The 16,385-nt window shown below is 39.3% G+C and overlaps 1 protein-coding gene across 2 annotated transcripts in view; it reads right to left on the reverse strand.

The window, feature by feature from the left end:
- The window catches only part of DNAJC13 (DnaJ heat shock protein family (Hsp40) member C13), a 158,751-nt gene extending 142,928 nt beyond the window's left edge, over positions 1-15,823 (reverse strand). For both annotated transcript variants that reach the window (XM_004003339.6, XM_042237066.2), the window contains exon 1: positions 15,574-15,823. The gene's annotated coding sequence lies outside the window, so the exon portion shown is untranslated. The remainder of the gene's footprint in view (positions 1-15,573) is intronic.
- Positions 15,824-16,385: the final 562 nt, after the last annotated feature.

Below are 16,385 nucleotides of genomic sequence, written 5' to 3' on the forward strand. Positions count from 1 at the left end.
ATCAGATCTAGGCCCTTAAATCTATTTCTCACTTCCACTGTATAATCATAAGGGATTTGATTTAGGTCATATCTGAATGCTCTAGCGGTTTTCCCTACTTTCTTCAATTTAAGTCTGAATTTGGCAGTAAGGAGTTCATGATCTGAGCCACAGTAAGCTCCCAGTCTTGTTTTTGTTGACTGTATAGAGCTTCTCCATCTTTGGCTGCAAAGAATATAATCAATCTGATTTCGGTGTTGACCATCTGGTGATGTCCATGTGTAGAGTCTTCTCTTGAGTTGTTGGAAGAGGGTGTTTGCTATGACCAGTGCATTTTCTTGGCAAAACTCTATTAGTTTCTGCCCTGCTTCATTCCACATTCCAAGGTCAAATTTGCCTGTTACTCCAGGTGTTTCTTGACTTCCTACTCCCCCAAAATTAATTTAAGAATTCAAAAAGTAAACCACTACCTTGGCCTGTCAGAAAAAAATACTGTATCCCGGTGCAGATTACAATGCTAACAAAAAAATATAATGTAGAGTTGAAGGCTTCTCTGGACATCAGAAGTGCCCGGGGCCAAAATCAGCACACCTGACAATTTACGTCTCATGTTTTAGGAAACAACAAGTGATACTGCTATTCTGCATCCAATCCTGAACAACAGTACAAAAAAAGGTGAAGGCTAGTAAAATGGAAGTGTACTTTACAGAAGAAAACCACTCCTCAATCTGAAAAGCTCACCTTCAGTCATGTTATATTTAGATAAGGATACACTGGAGAGGTAAGGAAGGGAAGAAATACTTACCTAATAGCCAAGTCAACCCCAAAAATGACAGGTTAATTCAAAGCTCTTATAAGTGCCCATACACCTGAATTAAGATAATGCTTTTCTATTTTAAATCCTGAAATTGGCGAGGGAAGGTGCCCCTGATCAAAAAATTTATGACATGCCTTGAAATTATGCAACAAGTAGGTTTTATTAGGGCTTCCCAGATGGCCTAGTGGTAAAGAACCCACCTGCCAATGCAGGAGACTTTAGAGACACAGGTTCAATCCCTGGGTCGGGAAGATCCCCTGGAGGGCATGGCAACACACTCCAGTAGTCTTGCCTGGAGAATCCCATGGACAGAGGAGCCTGGCAGACCACAGTCCACAGGGTCTCAAAAAGTCAGACAAGGCTGAAACGACTAAGCATCCAGCACAGGGTTTACTAAGTACTCATCATGTGTTAATGATGACACATAGCATTTACAACCTACTTACGTATCTCACTGTCTCCTTAACAACTAAGATACAGGTATGATGATCCTCATTTTATTGACAAGAAAACTGAGAATTACAAAAATGAAATCACTTCTCTAATTTAACAACTATTAAATGGCTGGGCCAAGCTTTTGAACTCAAACTGCTTAACCCCACACTCAAACTAAACTATAATAGTAATACCTTCCCTCAGGTTTAGAAAATCAATGGGGAACTCCCTGGTGGTCCAGGGTTAGGACTTCCTGCTTGCACTGCAGGGGGCATGGGTTCACTCCCTGGTCCACTCCCTGGTGGGGGAACTAACATCCCACATGTGATGCAGCCAAAAACAAACAAAATTCTCTTTTAAATTTAGAAAATAAAAATAAATTTATTCTGACCATGTAATTACAGGCTTATTGACAGCACATTCCTAGATTAATTTCAAACTAGTTCCAATTATTATCTTCATTTGGAAACATGATTAAGCACCTGCTGCAAACAACTTTGAAACTCACAATTTTAAGCAGTAAAACAAATTACCATAATCAACACAAGGCAAAAGAAATACAACAAAGAGGATGCCTCCAGGGTTGAAATACTCTACCATGTAAAGATAAATATTTTAAATGTTTCCATCCATAGATAAGCTTGGGCTTCCCAGGTGGCACAGTGGTGAAGAATGCCTGCCAAGGCAGGAAATGTGGGATGGATCCCTGGGTCAGTAAGATCCCCTGAGCAGGCAATGGCAACCCACTCTAGTATTCTTGCCTGAAAAATTCCATGGACAGAGGAGTCTCGTAGGCTACAGTCCATGGGGTCACAAAGAGTCAAACACAACTGAGCAGGCACCCACTATAGATAAGCTTAATTTAAAAAATGTTCAAAACAAACACATGACTATAGAAATTTGCTACCAAATGGAAAAAAGACAGTCTCTTCAATAAGTAGTGATGGGAAAACTGGACAGCTACGTGTAAAATAATGAAATTCAAATACTTCCTAAACACCACACACAAAGATAAAGTCAAAATGGATTAGAGACCTGTATGTGAAACCAGAAACTATAAAATCCTTAAAGCAAAACATAGGCATTATTACACTCTTTGACATAAATCACAGCAAGATCCTCTATGATCCAGTCTTTAGAGTAACGGAAATAAAACCAAAAATAAACAAGCAGGACCTAATTAAACTTAAAAGCTTTTGCACAGCAAAGTAAACTATAAACAAAGTCAAAAGACAACTCTCACAATGGGAGAAAATAAAAGCAATTGAAACAACTAACAAAGGATTAATCTGCAAAATATACAAGAAAAATGCAAATCAAAACTACAATGAGCTATCACCTCACACCAGTCAGAATGGCCATCATCAAAAAGTCTACAAACAATAAATGCTGGAAAGGGTATGGAGAAAAGGGAACCCTCCTGCACTGTTGATAGGAATGTAAATACAGCCACTATGGTAAACAGTATGGAGATTCCTTAAAAAACAAAGAATAAAACTACCATATGACCCAGCAATCCCACTACTGGGCATGCAAGCATGCTCAGTCACTAACTCATGTCTGACTCTTTGCAACCCCACGGACTGTAACCTGCCAGGCTCCTCTGTCCGTGGGATTCTCCAGGCAAGAATACTGGAGTGGGTTGCCACTTCCTTCTCCAACTATTGTGCATACACCTGAGAAAACCATAACTGAAAAAGACACATGTACCCCAACATTCATTGCAGCACTATTTACAATAGCCAGGACATGGAAGCAATCTAGAGGTCCATCGACAGATGAATGGATAAAAGAGCTGTGGTACGTATATACAAAGGAGTATTAGCCATAAAACGGAACACATTTGAGTCAGTTCTAATGAGGTAGATGAACCCACAGCTTATTACACAGAGTGAAATAAGTCAGGAAGAGAAACACAAATATCCTGCATTAATGCATATAAATGGAATCTAGAAAGATAGTACTGATGAACCTATTTGCAGGGCAGAAATAGAGACAGAGACATAAAGAACAGACCTGTGGACATAGTGGGGGAAGGAGAGGATAGGACAAAGTGAAAGAGTATCATGGAAACATATACATTACTGTATGTAAAACAGATAACCAGTGAGAATTTGTTGTATGATGCAGGGAGCTCAAATCGATGCTCTGTGACAATCTAGAGGGGTGGAATGGTAAGGGAGGCGGGAGGGAGGTTCAAGAGGGCGGGGACATGTGTATACCTATAGCTGATTCATGTTAATGTATGGCAGAAACCAATACAATATTGTAAACATTATTCTCTTTTAATAATACATATTTTTTTAAAAAAAGGAAATATGCTACCGATCGGTGATTTCAGGAGTTTTATAAGATCAACAGAAAAATACTAGTCTAACTAACAATGAATTTTTAAAACAACCAGATTAATGAGATCTGAGTTGGGACCTAATTCCCAACAGTGTACTATCAGTCTCTCTAATTTCAAGTGAATCTATTTTATAGACTCAAAACCTCAATCATTTGTGATAAAGTCATTTCATCTAATGAAGACAACCAGTGTGGAAACCGCATTAACAGTTTCAGACCCTGAGGGTATTTCTGGACGAGCAGGTATTAATATCTAACAAACCGTGCTCCACTAGAGAAGGGAATGGTAAAACACTTCAGTAGTCTTGCTTTGAGAACCCCATGAATAGTATGAAAAGGCAAAGAGATATGATGCTGAAAGATGAACTCCCCAGGTCAGTAGGTGCCCAATAGGCTACTGAATACGAGCAGAGAAAATAACTCCAGAAGGAAGAGGCTGAGTCAAAGCGAAAAGAACGCCCAGCTGTGGAGGTGTCTGGTGGTGAAAGTAAAGTCCCATGCTGTAAAGAACAATACGGCACAGGAACTTGGAATGTTAGGTCCATGAATAAAGGTAAATTGTGAAAGTGAAAGTCACTCTGCTGCTGCTAAGTTGCTTGTGTCCAACTCTGTGCGACCCCATAGACGGTAGCCCACCAGGCTCCCCCATCCCCAGGATTCTCCAGGTAAGAACACTGGAGTGGGTGGCCATTTCCTTCTCCAATGCATGAAAGTGAAAAGTGAAAGGGAAGTCACTCAGTCGTGTCCAACTCTTAGCGACCCCATGGACTACAGTCTACCAGGCTCCTCCATCCGTGGGATTTTCCAGGCAAGAGTACTGGAGTGGGGTGCCATTGCCTTCTCCGAAAGTCGCTCAGTCATGTCCAACTCTTTGTGACCCCATGGACTTCTCCAGGCCAAAATACTGGAGTGGGTAGCCTTTCCCTTCTCCAGGGGATCTTCCTAACCCAGGGACTGAACCCAGGTCTCCCGCATTGCAGGCGGATTCTTTATCAGCTGAACCACAAGGGAAGCTGGAAATGGTCAAACAAGAGATGGCAAGAGTGAACCTTAACATTTTAGCAATCAGTGAACTAAAATGGGCCAGAATGAGTGAATTTAATTCTGATGGCCATTATATCTACTACTGTGGGCAAGAATTCCTCAGAAGAAATGGGAGTAGCCCTCATAGTCAACAAAAGAGTCCAAAATGCAGTACTTGGGTGCAATCTCAAAAACAACAAAACAACCTCTGTTCATTTTCAAGGATAACCATTCAATATGACCATAATCCAAATCTATGCCCCAACCACTACTTCTGAAGGAGCTGATGCTGAACGGTTCTATGAAGACCACCAAGACCTTCTAGAATCAAAAAAAGATGTCCTTTCATCATAGGGGACTGGAATGCAAAAGTAGGAAGTCAAGAGATACCTGGAGTAACAGGCAAGTTTGGCCTTGGAGTACAAAATGAATCAGACAAAGGGTAACAGAGTTTTTCCAAGAGAACTCACTGGTCATAGAAAACACCCTTTTTCAAGAACACAATGAAAAGAATAATATCTTTCTATAGACAGAAAACTATAAAACTATTCATAGAAAACTAAAAAACACTGATGAAAGAAATCAAAGATGACAAAAACAGATGGAGAAATATACCAGTCATGGATCAGAAGAATCAATATAGTGAAAATACTACCCAAAGCAATCTATAGATTCAATATAATCCCTATCAAGCTACTAACTCTTAGAGGAAAACAAAGGCAAAACACTCTCTGACATAAATCATAGCAGGATCCTCTATGACCCACCTCCCAAAGTAACAGAAATAAAAGCTAAAATAAACGAATAGGACTTAATTAAACTTAAAAGCTTTTGCACAACGAAGGAAACTATAAGCAAGATGAAAAAACAGCTGTCAGAATGGGAGAAAATAATAGCAAAGGAAGTAACTGACAAAGAACTAATCTCAAAAATATACAAGCAACTCCTGCAGCTCAATTCCAGAAAAATAAATGACCCAATCAAAAAAAATGGGTTGTATATTCTTACCTCCTTTGTCAAAAATAAAGTACCCATAGGTGTATGGGTTTATTTCTGTGCTTTCTATCTTGTTCCATTGGTCTATATTTCTGTTTTTGTGCCAGTACTATACCATCTTAATGACTGCAGCTTTGTAGTATAATCTGAAGTTAGCAAGGTTGATTCCTCAGGCTCCGTTTTCTTTCTCAAGAATCCTTTGGCTTTTCAGGGTCTTTTGTGCTTCCATATGAAATGTGAATTTTTTTGTTCTAGTTCTATGAAAAATGCCATTGGTAATTTGATAGGGAACACATCGAAGCTGTAGATTGCATTTGGTAATATAGTCATTTTCACAATATTGATTCTTCCTATCTAGGAATATGGAATATCTCTCCAACTATTTATGTTATCTTTGATTTCTTTTATTAGTCTTATAATTTTGTGTGTATAGTTCTTTTGTCTCCTTCAGTTCAGTTTAGTTCAGTCATTCAGTTGAGTCCGACTCTTTGCAACCCCATGAACCGCAGCATGCCAGGCCTCCCTGTCCATCACCAACTCCCAGAGTTCACCCAAACTCATGTCCATTGAGTCAGTGATGCCATCCAACCATCTCATCCTCTGTCGTCCTCTTCTTTTCCTACCCTCAATCTTTCCCAGCATCAGGGTCTTTTCTAATGAGTCAGTTTGTCTCCTTAGGTATGTTTATTCCTAGATATTTAATTCTTTTTGTTGCAATGGTGAATGGGATTATTAATTTCTCTTTCTGATTTTTCATTGTTAGTATATAGAAATACAAATGATTTCTGTGTATTGATTTTGTACCCTGTGACTTTGCTAAATTTACTGATTAGCTCTAGTAATTTTCTGATACTATCTCTAGGGTTTTCTATGTATAGTATCATGTCATCTGCAAACAGTGAAAACTTTATTTCTTCTTTTCCAATCTGGATTCCTTTTATTTTTCTTCTCTGATTGCTATAGCTAGGACTTTCAGAACTATGGTTAATAATAGTGGCGAAAGTGGACACCCTTGTCTTGTTCCTCATCTTAGGGGGAATGCTTTCAGTTTTTCACCAATGAGAATAATGTTTGCTGTAGACTTATCATATATGGCCTTTACTATGTTGAGTTAGGTTCCTTCTATGACCATTTTCTGAAACGTTTTAACCATAAATAGGTGCTGAATTTTGTCAAAGACTTTTTCTACATCTACTGATATTATCATATGGTTTTTATCTTTCAATTTTTTAATATGGTGTATCACAATGATTGATTTGCACATATTGAAGAATCCTTGCATCCCTGGAATAAAGCCAACTTGATCATGGTGTATGAGCCTTTTGATGTGTTGCTGAAATCTGTGAAACCAACCTAATAGTTTTAAATTTATGTTTGATCTCTTTAAGTTACAGCTTATGAAACTTTTGGAAAAAAGAATTTTACTCCATAAAAATAATCCCCATTCAATTATCTCCTCTGTATATTTCTTAAATAAGCTCTAAAAGTGGTCCTAACTGTTGCTTATAAGCAAAAACTCATAAGCAACCATAATTCCCACTAATAGTGATGAAAACTCTGCAGAATTTCTAGTCTCAGGTGTAGGAGCATAACTGTTATTTATAGGCACATTCTATAAATGACAGCAAACTGTCCAGCTAAGAAAATATAAAAATTGTTAGATGAGATCTTGGTAGCAGCTGTATCATCAGCATTTGCTATCCTGCCAGTTGTCGAGGTGTTATTCAAATCAGCAAGAGCTTATGTGTTCAAACTAATTACTGCTTAAATTTCATCTCCATTCCTGCAGGACAGTCCCACTTCAAATTCTCAAAGATCTTTTTGATAAAAACTCAAGTATACAAGCCCTTTGAAACTAAATCACCTGGAAAAGATTTCTAATTTTTGCAAGTTGGCTTCACTTGTTCTCATTCTATATCCTAATTATACACCACTAACAGAGCTTTTCTGCAACTTTTCAGTTTGTCTTTTAAAAGACCTGCATGAAGGGTTAGAGAGTCAAATTCAAGGCAATAGGCATTCTGGCTAGATTGGCCTTTTTCAATGAGTCCCTTGCTTTATCCTTTCAAATAACACTTAAGGTTTCCACAGTCTTATTACTGGCAGTAAAACTGACAATCCATTTAAAATCATTTACAGATAAAATAAGAACAATCTTTTGGACAATATGGTTTTGACACAAAAGTGCAGGATTTGAGAGTCACTGAGAGACACATCAAAATGACACTAAGAACAGAAAGCACTATAAAAGGATTCAGCATCACAGACACTTAAGCAGACTGTTGCTATTTAGTCCCAAATCCTGTCTGACTCTTTTGTGACCCCATGGACTATATAGCCTGCCAAGTTCCTCTGTCCATGGGATTTCCAAAGCAAGTATACTGGAATGGGTTGCCATCTCCTCCTCTAGGGGATCTTTCTGACCCAGGGACTGAACCTGTGTCTCCTGCACTGCAGGTGAATTCTTTACCATCGAGGCCTTCAAGCAGATTACAGTCAGGCGGTCAGGGTATAAGCAAAAGACTTTGCACACACAGCAAAATTAAGTCTATGTGCATGGCTTGTGTTAAGTAAAAACTCACACAGAGCCCTTACTTAGCCAGGATGAATGAGTATACTCAGAAAAATAATACACTAATGAATGAATGAAGGAAACGGTTTTAATCAAGACTATTTGCCTTCAAAGTACACACTCTGCATGACCAACTGGAAAGGATTTTTACACAAATATGAAAACTTCCAAAGAGCAGACAAGATACTAACTTTCCACCTTGAATTTGTAAAATGAAAGAATAAACTTTTTCATCATTTTGCTCTCACTCTCAAGTAATGAATTAAAAATGAGTTTGTCTTGAAATGCCTCAAAAAAATATGGGTGTCTAATGTAAATTCTTTCAACCTGGCTGTTGGTGAAAACTTTTATATTGGGGGAAAACTACATTTGCTTTTATTTTCTGACCAAACTCTCCTGCAACAGAACACTGTTTTTCTGCTACAGTATGAAATTACACCTGAAAATATGGTAGATATTCACATGATAGAAACTAATTTGTGAACTTAGTATTTCCTCATACATCTACGTCCTACTGAAAATGCAGAAGGAAGGAAAACCATTGCTAAGGCAAATGCTAACCCAAGTAATGACCAAAGAGAGAATCCCTTGGCTTCTTAAAGGGCCTAGTTTTACTTGTAGCTGGATTCAAAACCTAAGTGAATTATATCTCTAGGTTAGGTCAGTTTCAAATAAAAGGTAAAAAAATATATAAATGGTTAACAGAACATTAATTTTTACCCATATTAAAAAGCTACAACTAGACTGTCTTAAAATGTGCTGTGTCTGAGAGAAAGGTGATATGAACTTTAACCCTGTTTTTAAATTTTTAATCTTTATGTTTTAATATATAACTCAAGTGTAGACAGAAGTATTTTTCATTTAAATAAACAACAAATCAGTAATGTGAATGACATCTACCGTACAGGGATCTTTAAACAGCTATAAAAACAGATCACTAAGTAAGGTTTTAGTACACTCTATCTTAGTTTTCTTTACTTGCTGAAGAATTTCAGAGATAAATATTATAAGAAAGCCAGTTCAAAGCCAAAATGAACTTTCAAATACTTCTACCATCATAGGGTAGGGCAAACTAATCTAAGACCCCCTCATTCTCTTTATAAAATCCATTCCTATTAGAAACTGAATATATATTCATGAAATAAAAGGGCAAGAGAAATTCAAAAGCAACCCATAAGTCTGAAGAAACACTTAACATGATCTCAATGGGGGGAGAAGTAAGCATATATACCATAGCAGTTAATTTTGCTGGCCTTTCCTATTCAATGTAAATTAAATACTGAAAAAGATACCTATCTCTTCATATTTTAGATTACATCTGAAGGGATAATTCTTATTTTTCACCAATAGATCTCTATTTGTTATAAAATAATAATAATGTTTTTGCCAGGAAAGATACATGGCTATGACTCTTCCCTTTCCAAATTTAAAAATGCCTTGAAATATTCACCTCAGGAAAAATAAAACAAATTAAGAAATGTGTTCACTTAAGCAATTCTGTGAAATCAGCGGTAGTGATCATTTACATATTTCTAGTTTGCACACATTCTTAAAGCTTTCTAGAAGACACAAATTTCTATTTCATTTTATCTTTGAATCTAACTTGGCTTATGAAAGAACAAAATATACTAATTCAATAAACTGTTCTTCAGCTCACAAACAGGCACTTAATAATCTTGCTCTCACAGACCCTAATGGTAAAAGAGATTTTCCACTGCCACATTTTAACTTGTTTTTCTTAACACTAAACACATAATGGGGGAATAAACTTCCGAGGCATATAGCAAATATAACTTGAAGACAGTATGCATTTTAATACCCAAATCCTGTTCTCTTAATACTAGTATAAGACTAGAGTTTAAGTGGCTACAATTTCCTTTTCTTTGATCCAATACAAAACAGCAACAACATGTAAACTTCTGGTTTGTCTCTTTCCAAAAAACCCCTATTATTTCTAACTCTGCCATAGAGTTTCACAGTTTACAGAACACTCCCAAATCTATCAAGTAAAAAAAAAAAAGAAAATTCTACTTTTAAAATTAAACCCAGTAGCTATAAGTTTCGGGAGGAAAATGGCTTATCTACTCTAAGATTTGATGAACATCCAAAATATAGTCTGTGTAAGTTTGAGGGAGCAAGAAACCCCACAGTACTAGTCTAAGAATTGAAGCTTAAATATAATTAGTATAGAATTTACTGGAGCTTCCCAGGTGGTGCAGTGGTAAAAGAATCCACCTGCCAATGCAGGAATCACAAGAGACACGGGTTCCATCCCTGGGTCAGGAAGATCCCCTGGAGCAGGAGATGACAACCCACTCCAATATTCTTGCCTGGAAAGTACCATGGACAGAGGAGCCTGGTCCATGAGATCGCAAACAACACAACTGAGCATACACACACACAGAGAATTTATTACACACTAGAGAAAGTCCCTACATTCATACCTTATCAATCCTTCCATGATGTTTTCACAATTATTACTTGAAAAAATCAGAACATCAAAATAATTTAGATTGCTTTAGGGGTTTTGCTGTCAATCTGGTCATTAAAAGCTTCAGTTTCTTATTAACTGCAAAAAAGATATTACCAAACAGCATGGGCTAAATCTGTGAACACTGCTTAACCAGTGTGGCCTACTTCTAAGGGCAACTTAAATTCTGAAACTCTAAAAACCCCACGGATTTTAGACTTATGTTAGAGATCACTTTTTCTATTAAGTAGTCCATAAAAGTACACATAAAACTCAACTATGTAGTCTGCTAAATAGAGTGAAGAGCATGTGAAAAGTACTAGGAAATTATATGTTTAGCTTTATTGAATGAATCATACTTAAATACAACTTTACACAGGTAACTGTCTCAAGTTTGCGAAAATGTCACAACTATGTTGGCTTAAGTTACTTGCTACAAAGATATCCCCCAACTCACTGATTCTTAAAGGAGTTTCCAGAACAAAAAATCATACCGTGAGATAAGAGATGTTACTGACTGGCATGTGCTAAGCATCTATGAACACAGCTGAAGCAGGAAAAGGTGTTGAAAAGAATTTTTAATTCAATGTACTGAATTAAAGTAATGGTTGCAAGAGTGGAAGTTGGGGTGGGGCTGCTGCCCCTTGAGACACTATAATTAGAAACACTTCTAGGATTTAGGGGATGGAGCTACATACCCCTCAACAAGCAAGACAGTCCCACAGACTGATGAACTGTCCTCAAGTTACTTTCAAATGTCCAAGTGGTCATTCACATAGATAAAAGCCTATTTACAACTAATCCCAGAATTTAGTTTTATAAATCATGAAATACGTTTTGCCATTTAATATACACGTAATTTTCCTGGAATGCATGCATCATAAAAACTTCGTGAGAAGTCTGAATTCTCACAGCTTTTCAGAGTATCTGCATTATGTCTGCATTTTCGATGGATATTTTTTAGTGTTTTTTTCCTTTCAGTACTTTAAAGCTGTCACTTAGCTGTCTTCTGGCTTGCATGGCTTCTCTGCTGTAACTCTTATCTTTGTTTCTTTGTATAGAATGTTTCTCTTTTCTTTGGTTACTTCAACAGTTTCTCTTAGGAGAAGGAAGTTTGAATTTGATGTCTTATGCAGGTTTTTTAAGTGGCAGGTGTTTAACCTGCTTGGTGTTCTCTAAGTTTCTTGCACCTCCAGTCTGATGTCTGGCATTAATTTCAGAATAATTCTCGATTATTTCCTCAAATATTTCAACATTTCTTCTGCTCTGTCCTCTTCTGGGATTCCAATTATGCATTTGTTTAAATGTGTTAGATAGAATCCCCAAGCTCTTGTTCTTTTTTAAACTCTTTGTGTTTCACTTGGATAATTTCTGGTATCTACAAATTCACTGATTCTTTCTTTGGTTGTATCAGATCAACTGATGAGCCCAAAGGCATCCTGCAATTCGTTACTATGTAGTGAAACTTCTGACATTTCCTTTTGATTCTTTCTTACAGTTTCTATCTTTCAGCTGAAACTACCCACCTGACTTTGTATGCTGTCCACTTTTTGTTTATACCTTTAACATCAATTATAGTCATTTTAAATTCCCTTATCAGATAGAAGCACCTATGTTAGGCAAAGAGTAACCCTGGCGATTGCTCTTTCTCTTGGGAATGTTTTTTGTCTTTTGTATGTCTTGTAATTTTTTGCTCAAAGTGGGACATGTAATAGGACAGCAGAGACAGAGCTAAGTAATTTTTGTGAAGGGAAATGGGAACATCTTTTTTTGCTGAGTCTTTAGTGCAGGATGTTAGGAGTTGGGCTAAGTTTATGATTCACTGTTGCTATGGTTATCCCGGGAGAAGGGAATGACAACCCACTCCAGTATTCTTGCCTTGGAGAATTCCATGGACAGAGGAGCCTGGTCCATACTCTTTGGTCCATGAGGCTGCAAAGAGTCAGACAGGACTGAGCAACTAATACTTTCACTTTTGTGGTTTTATCCCCACTGTATTACAGGCTTCAAATATCTACAGAACCTGTCTAGGTCGGGAATGGTTTATTAAAGCAATATCTATTTGATTCTTTGCCCTGTGCCTCTCTGCATAATCTTATTCCTCACCCTGTACTATTTTGCAGTTGCTTGTTATTCAGTTTCTTAACTTAGTGGCAGGGAGGTGGGGTTATACTCTCTGTTGTCCTGATTAAGGTTTAGTCCTAGACATACCTTGTGTCTCTGGATCTCAGAGGTGTAATTTTCCTGTTTCCCCAGGCTGGAATTTGGGGCTTGGTGCCCCTCCCCCAAAAATATGCTTTCCCCAGTTTCTGTCTTTCCTCAGCTCACCAACAGGGCCTGCTGGCAGAGATGCCATTCTCTCTAAAGATTAAGGTTTTTATTTTATAGGAGAGAGACAGAAGAGTTTTTTGACCCTCCTGAAAACTGCTGCTCTTCTCTGGGTCAGCACCACAACAGACACTCCCCAGATCTCATTCCAATCTTTCCTAGGAGTACCCAGCGAAGAATGTAGATAAAGAAGTGAGCTCAGCCTTCATCAACTTGTCAGCTATTCAAGCTGAATGCTCTTTATCAGTGCCCAGCTGTGTCTACTGAAGGTGAATGTGAGTTAATACGTACTCTTTCCTTAAATTTCCGGCCACTGGTTTGCCTTGTGGCCTCAGCAACTTAATAGGTTCAAAAAAAAAAACACATGAATTTGAAGTTAGTCCAGTTTTGTTTTGTTTTTTTTTTTGATCCTACAGTGGAACCAAAGGCTCTTTTTGTCCCAGGGCCAAAGTCAGAGGTGGTTATACTAACTTATAAACTATTTCAGGGTAGTAAAAGAGCTGTTACAAATTATTTGAAATAAAAAGGAGGTCTTTACTAGGTTTGATAAAGTTGAGAAACACTGACTTAAAGGATCTTTTTGAAAACAACTCTCCTCTAACCACTAATAAGCATTACGGTAAACATTTAGGCCTAAAACTATCAGTAGCAACAAAATTTTTGATAGTTTATCTGCTTAGATATGCCTCTATTTTTACTAATTTTAAGTATTCAGTCAGAGGATAACGGGAAAGGTATGTGCAATGGAAACCTCAAATTCAAATAGAAGTTGTTTAGGAATATAGCCAAACTAGTTAAAACAGATTTTTAAATTTCAACCATAATTTAGTATCTGCCTCCCTTCTGCAAATTCAGTAACAATGCCAGTATTGTTTCGTTCCACCCAAGTGACCAGCTTCTATTTATTTGTAGATAAAGTTAATTCTTAAAAATAACTCATCCTTTCCATAACTGCATAACTTTTTCCCTTATAACGTTCATATATTTTACTATTTACTACTGCCAGTTTAGAAAAAAGAGGAATATCCATTACCTCCCGGTGGAATACAAATTGTGGTGTTTTTCCATGAACTAGACTATAGAATGTAAAATTCCTACCTCTTAATAACCCTGACTCCACTTTTCCTCCATTAATATGTGCCACTTCCTGTTTTCGAACCAAGAGTATAATGTAATATTTCTAAACGAAGATGGGCTTATATTCCATTGTGATATTAACCCCACAAGCCAAGTTTAAAATATAGCTGCTTAAACTGTTTCACATTACATTTAAAATGTTAACATGATCTTACATTATATCTAGCCAAACAATAAAGAACATCTAAAGCACAGTGAAATCAAGTCTTTGGGGGACACTCAATTATTGACGAGTTTTTTAAACCTTTTTTTTTTTTAAAGGGAAGTCCTGTTTCATCTTCCCATAAACTCACAGAGTACTGGTAATATACCGAACAATTGTAATTTCCTTAGGCTCTGTAGACAGTACATTCAAACTGAGAAATCTGTCAGATCCATCAAGCAAGAAGAAAACACAGTAAGACAATCTTTGGGACAGGTCCTAAAAAAATATTCTGAAATTTAACTTTTCACCCAAGACTCTACACTCCAAGACGCTCAAAATAACTCTACAGGATAACCTCCTTCACAGTGGGGAACAGCATCAGGTAGAAGCCCAAGGGGAATCAGGGTCGGACGAAAGGGAAAAGCAGAGTGAGGAACCGAGAAATCACTTACTTCGGGAAACCACTGCCACATTTGGGGAAGACTTCTAATTTTCTCCCCTAAGCAATCTGTAAAGGAAAGTCTCACAAGAGAGGTTACCTTAACACCCTACACAACTTAGAGGAGGACACTTTTTAAGTGTAGAGTCAAATCCGCGTTTAACAGCCACTTCACAAAACGTCAAAGTCCCACTTCACCCATCTAAAGGCCGCATTCAGAGACAAAATCACAGCAGCGGAGGAAAGGCCCCTGTGAATAAGCTCTCTTGCAAAAAGGAAACGCTGAGGAGAGAAAACTTCATTTTGGAAAAGGGAGGGGCTAAAGAAGAAACGAAGCGGGTGCTCCCCATTTCCTAACAAAACGAAACAAAGCTAAGCAAATAAAGTTAAAAGTCTAACAAAACGAAACAAATGCTTGGCAGGAAGGAGGGTCACTGACCCCCGGAAACAAGAGTTCCAGGCATCCAGCACGAAGAGCGCTCAGACTAGCAGGATGAAAGGGAATCCGGAGGGCGGAGCCCAGAGGGCTGCAAACCCAGAGGAATAAGGGCTGAGCGGGATAAGGATGTGCAGAGTGCAGTGGGGGGACCGTGGTGGGAAGAAACCCAGAAAACGAGGCGAAAAGAGGGGTGGGACTGAACATGGCAGAGCTCTGGGCGACTGTCACTCAGAACCGCAGGGGGCCAGGCAGGGTGGGGGTGGCGGGGTCCGACTACAGGAACCTGACCAGCAGCCTGGGGGGAGGGTAATCTGCTTTCCCGAACTGCTGGAGGTTGCGGCCCTCCACCACCCTTCCTTCTCCCTGCCCTTGGCGTCCCAAGTCCTCGCAGCGAGGCGAGGGGATAAAGCAAAGCTCCAGAGTCCGGTGCCCGTGGTGATTTACCTTCGCGGGAGGCTGGAGAGGCTCCAGCCCGAGCTCCTCCTGCCGCCGGCTCAGCGTCCAGAGTGGGATGAGGCGCCCTCCGGTCTCCTCCCCTACACCACTTCCCCTTTCCCGGCCGAGGCCCCGTAGCTCCACTGCCGCGGGTTCCTGGTGCCGCGGCGGCGCTGCCTCCCCGCCCCCTCCACCTCCTCCCTCTGCCTCTCAGAGGCTCACTCTGGAGGCCGCCATCTTCGCTCAGGCTGTGAGGATCGCGCTCCAGTACGCCTGCGTCGCCCCTGCCCAGAGAGTCACGAGACCCAGTCAGCTGATTTCAGTTCTTCCGCCTCCTGCTCCACCCTCTCACATGCGTTTCTCCGCCCTCCCCGTCGTATTCGCCTGCTTGCCAAGAGATTCCGCGTTCAGCCGGCTGGCTGGTAGACACGCCCTCCTCCCCAAACGCAGTTGAGACAGGCGCAGAATGTCCAGAAGGATGGTGGGAGGAAGAGTCCACGCCCCGCGCGAAGGGAATTTGCATCTCAGCCTGTGGCTTTGAGTCCTGCTCGTGATCGTTGTGCGGGACAGGTTATGCACTCTTAATCTCGTGAAGTGTTGTTTTAAAGCATTTACCCAGTCTTGACTTGAAACGCCGTGGAGTATCTCCGAGAAGATCTATACTCCGTTTGCTGGACTGAGAGCCAGCAGTTTCGCTAGCTACTGAGACTCGCAGAAGACAGCTGAAAAGGGTTTAAATATGGCTTGGTTTGGAAAGTCACCGAGACGAAAGCTTCGGAAATACAGGCGGCCTTTTGCTGCTGGGAGTGCCAGAAAAATAA

This window comes from Ovis aries, chromosome 1 (assembly GCF_016772045.2).
Source record: "Ovis aries strain OAR_USU_Benz2616 breed Rambouillet chromosome 1, ARS-UI_Ramb_v3.0, whole genome shotgun sequence".
Lineage (NCBI taxonomy): Eukaryota > Metazoa > Chordata > Mammalia > Artiodactyla > Bovidae > Ovis > Ovis aries.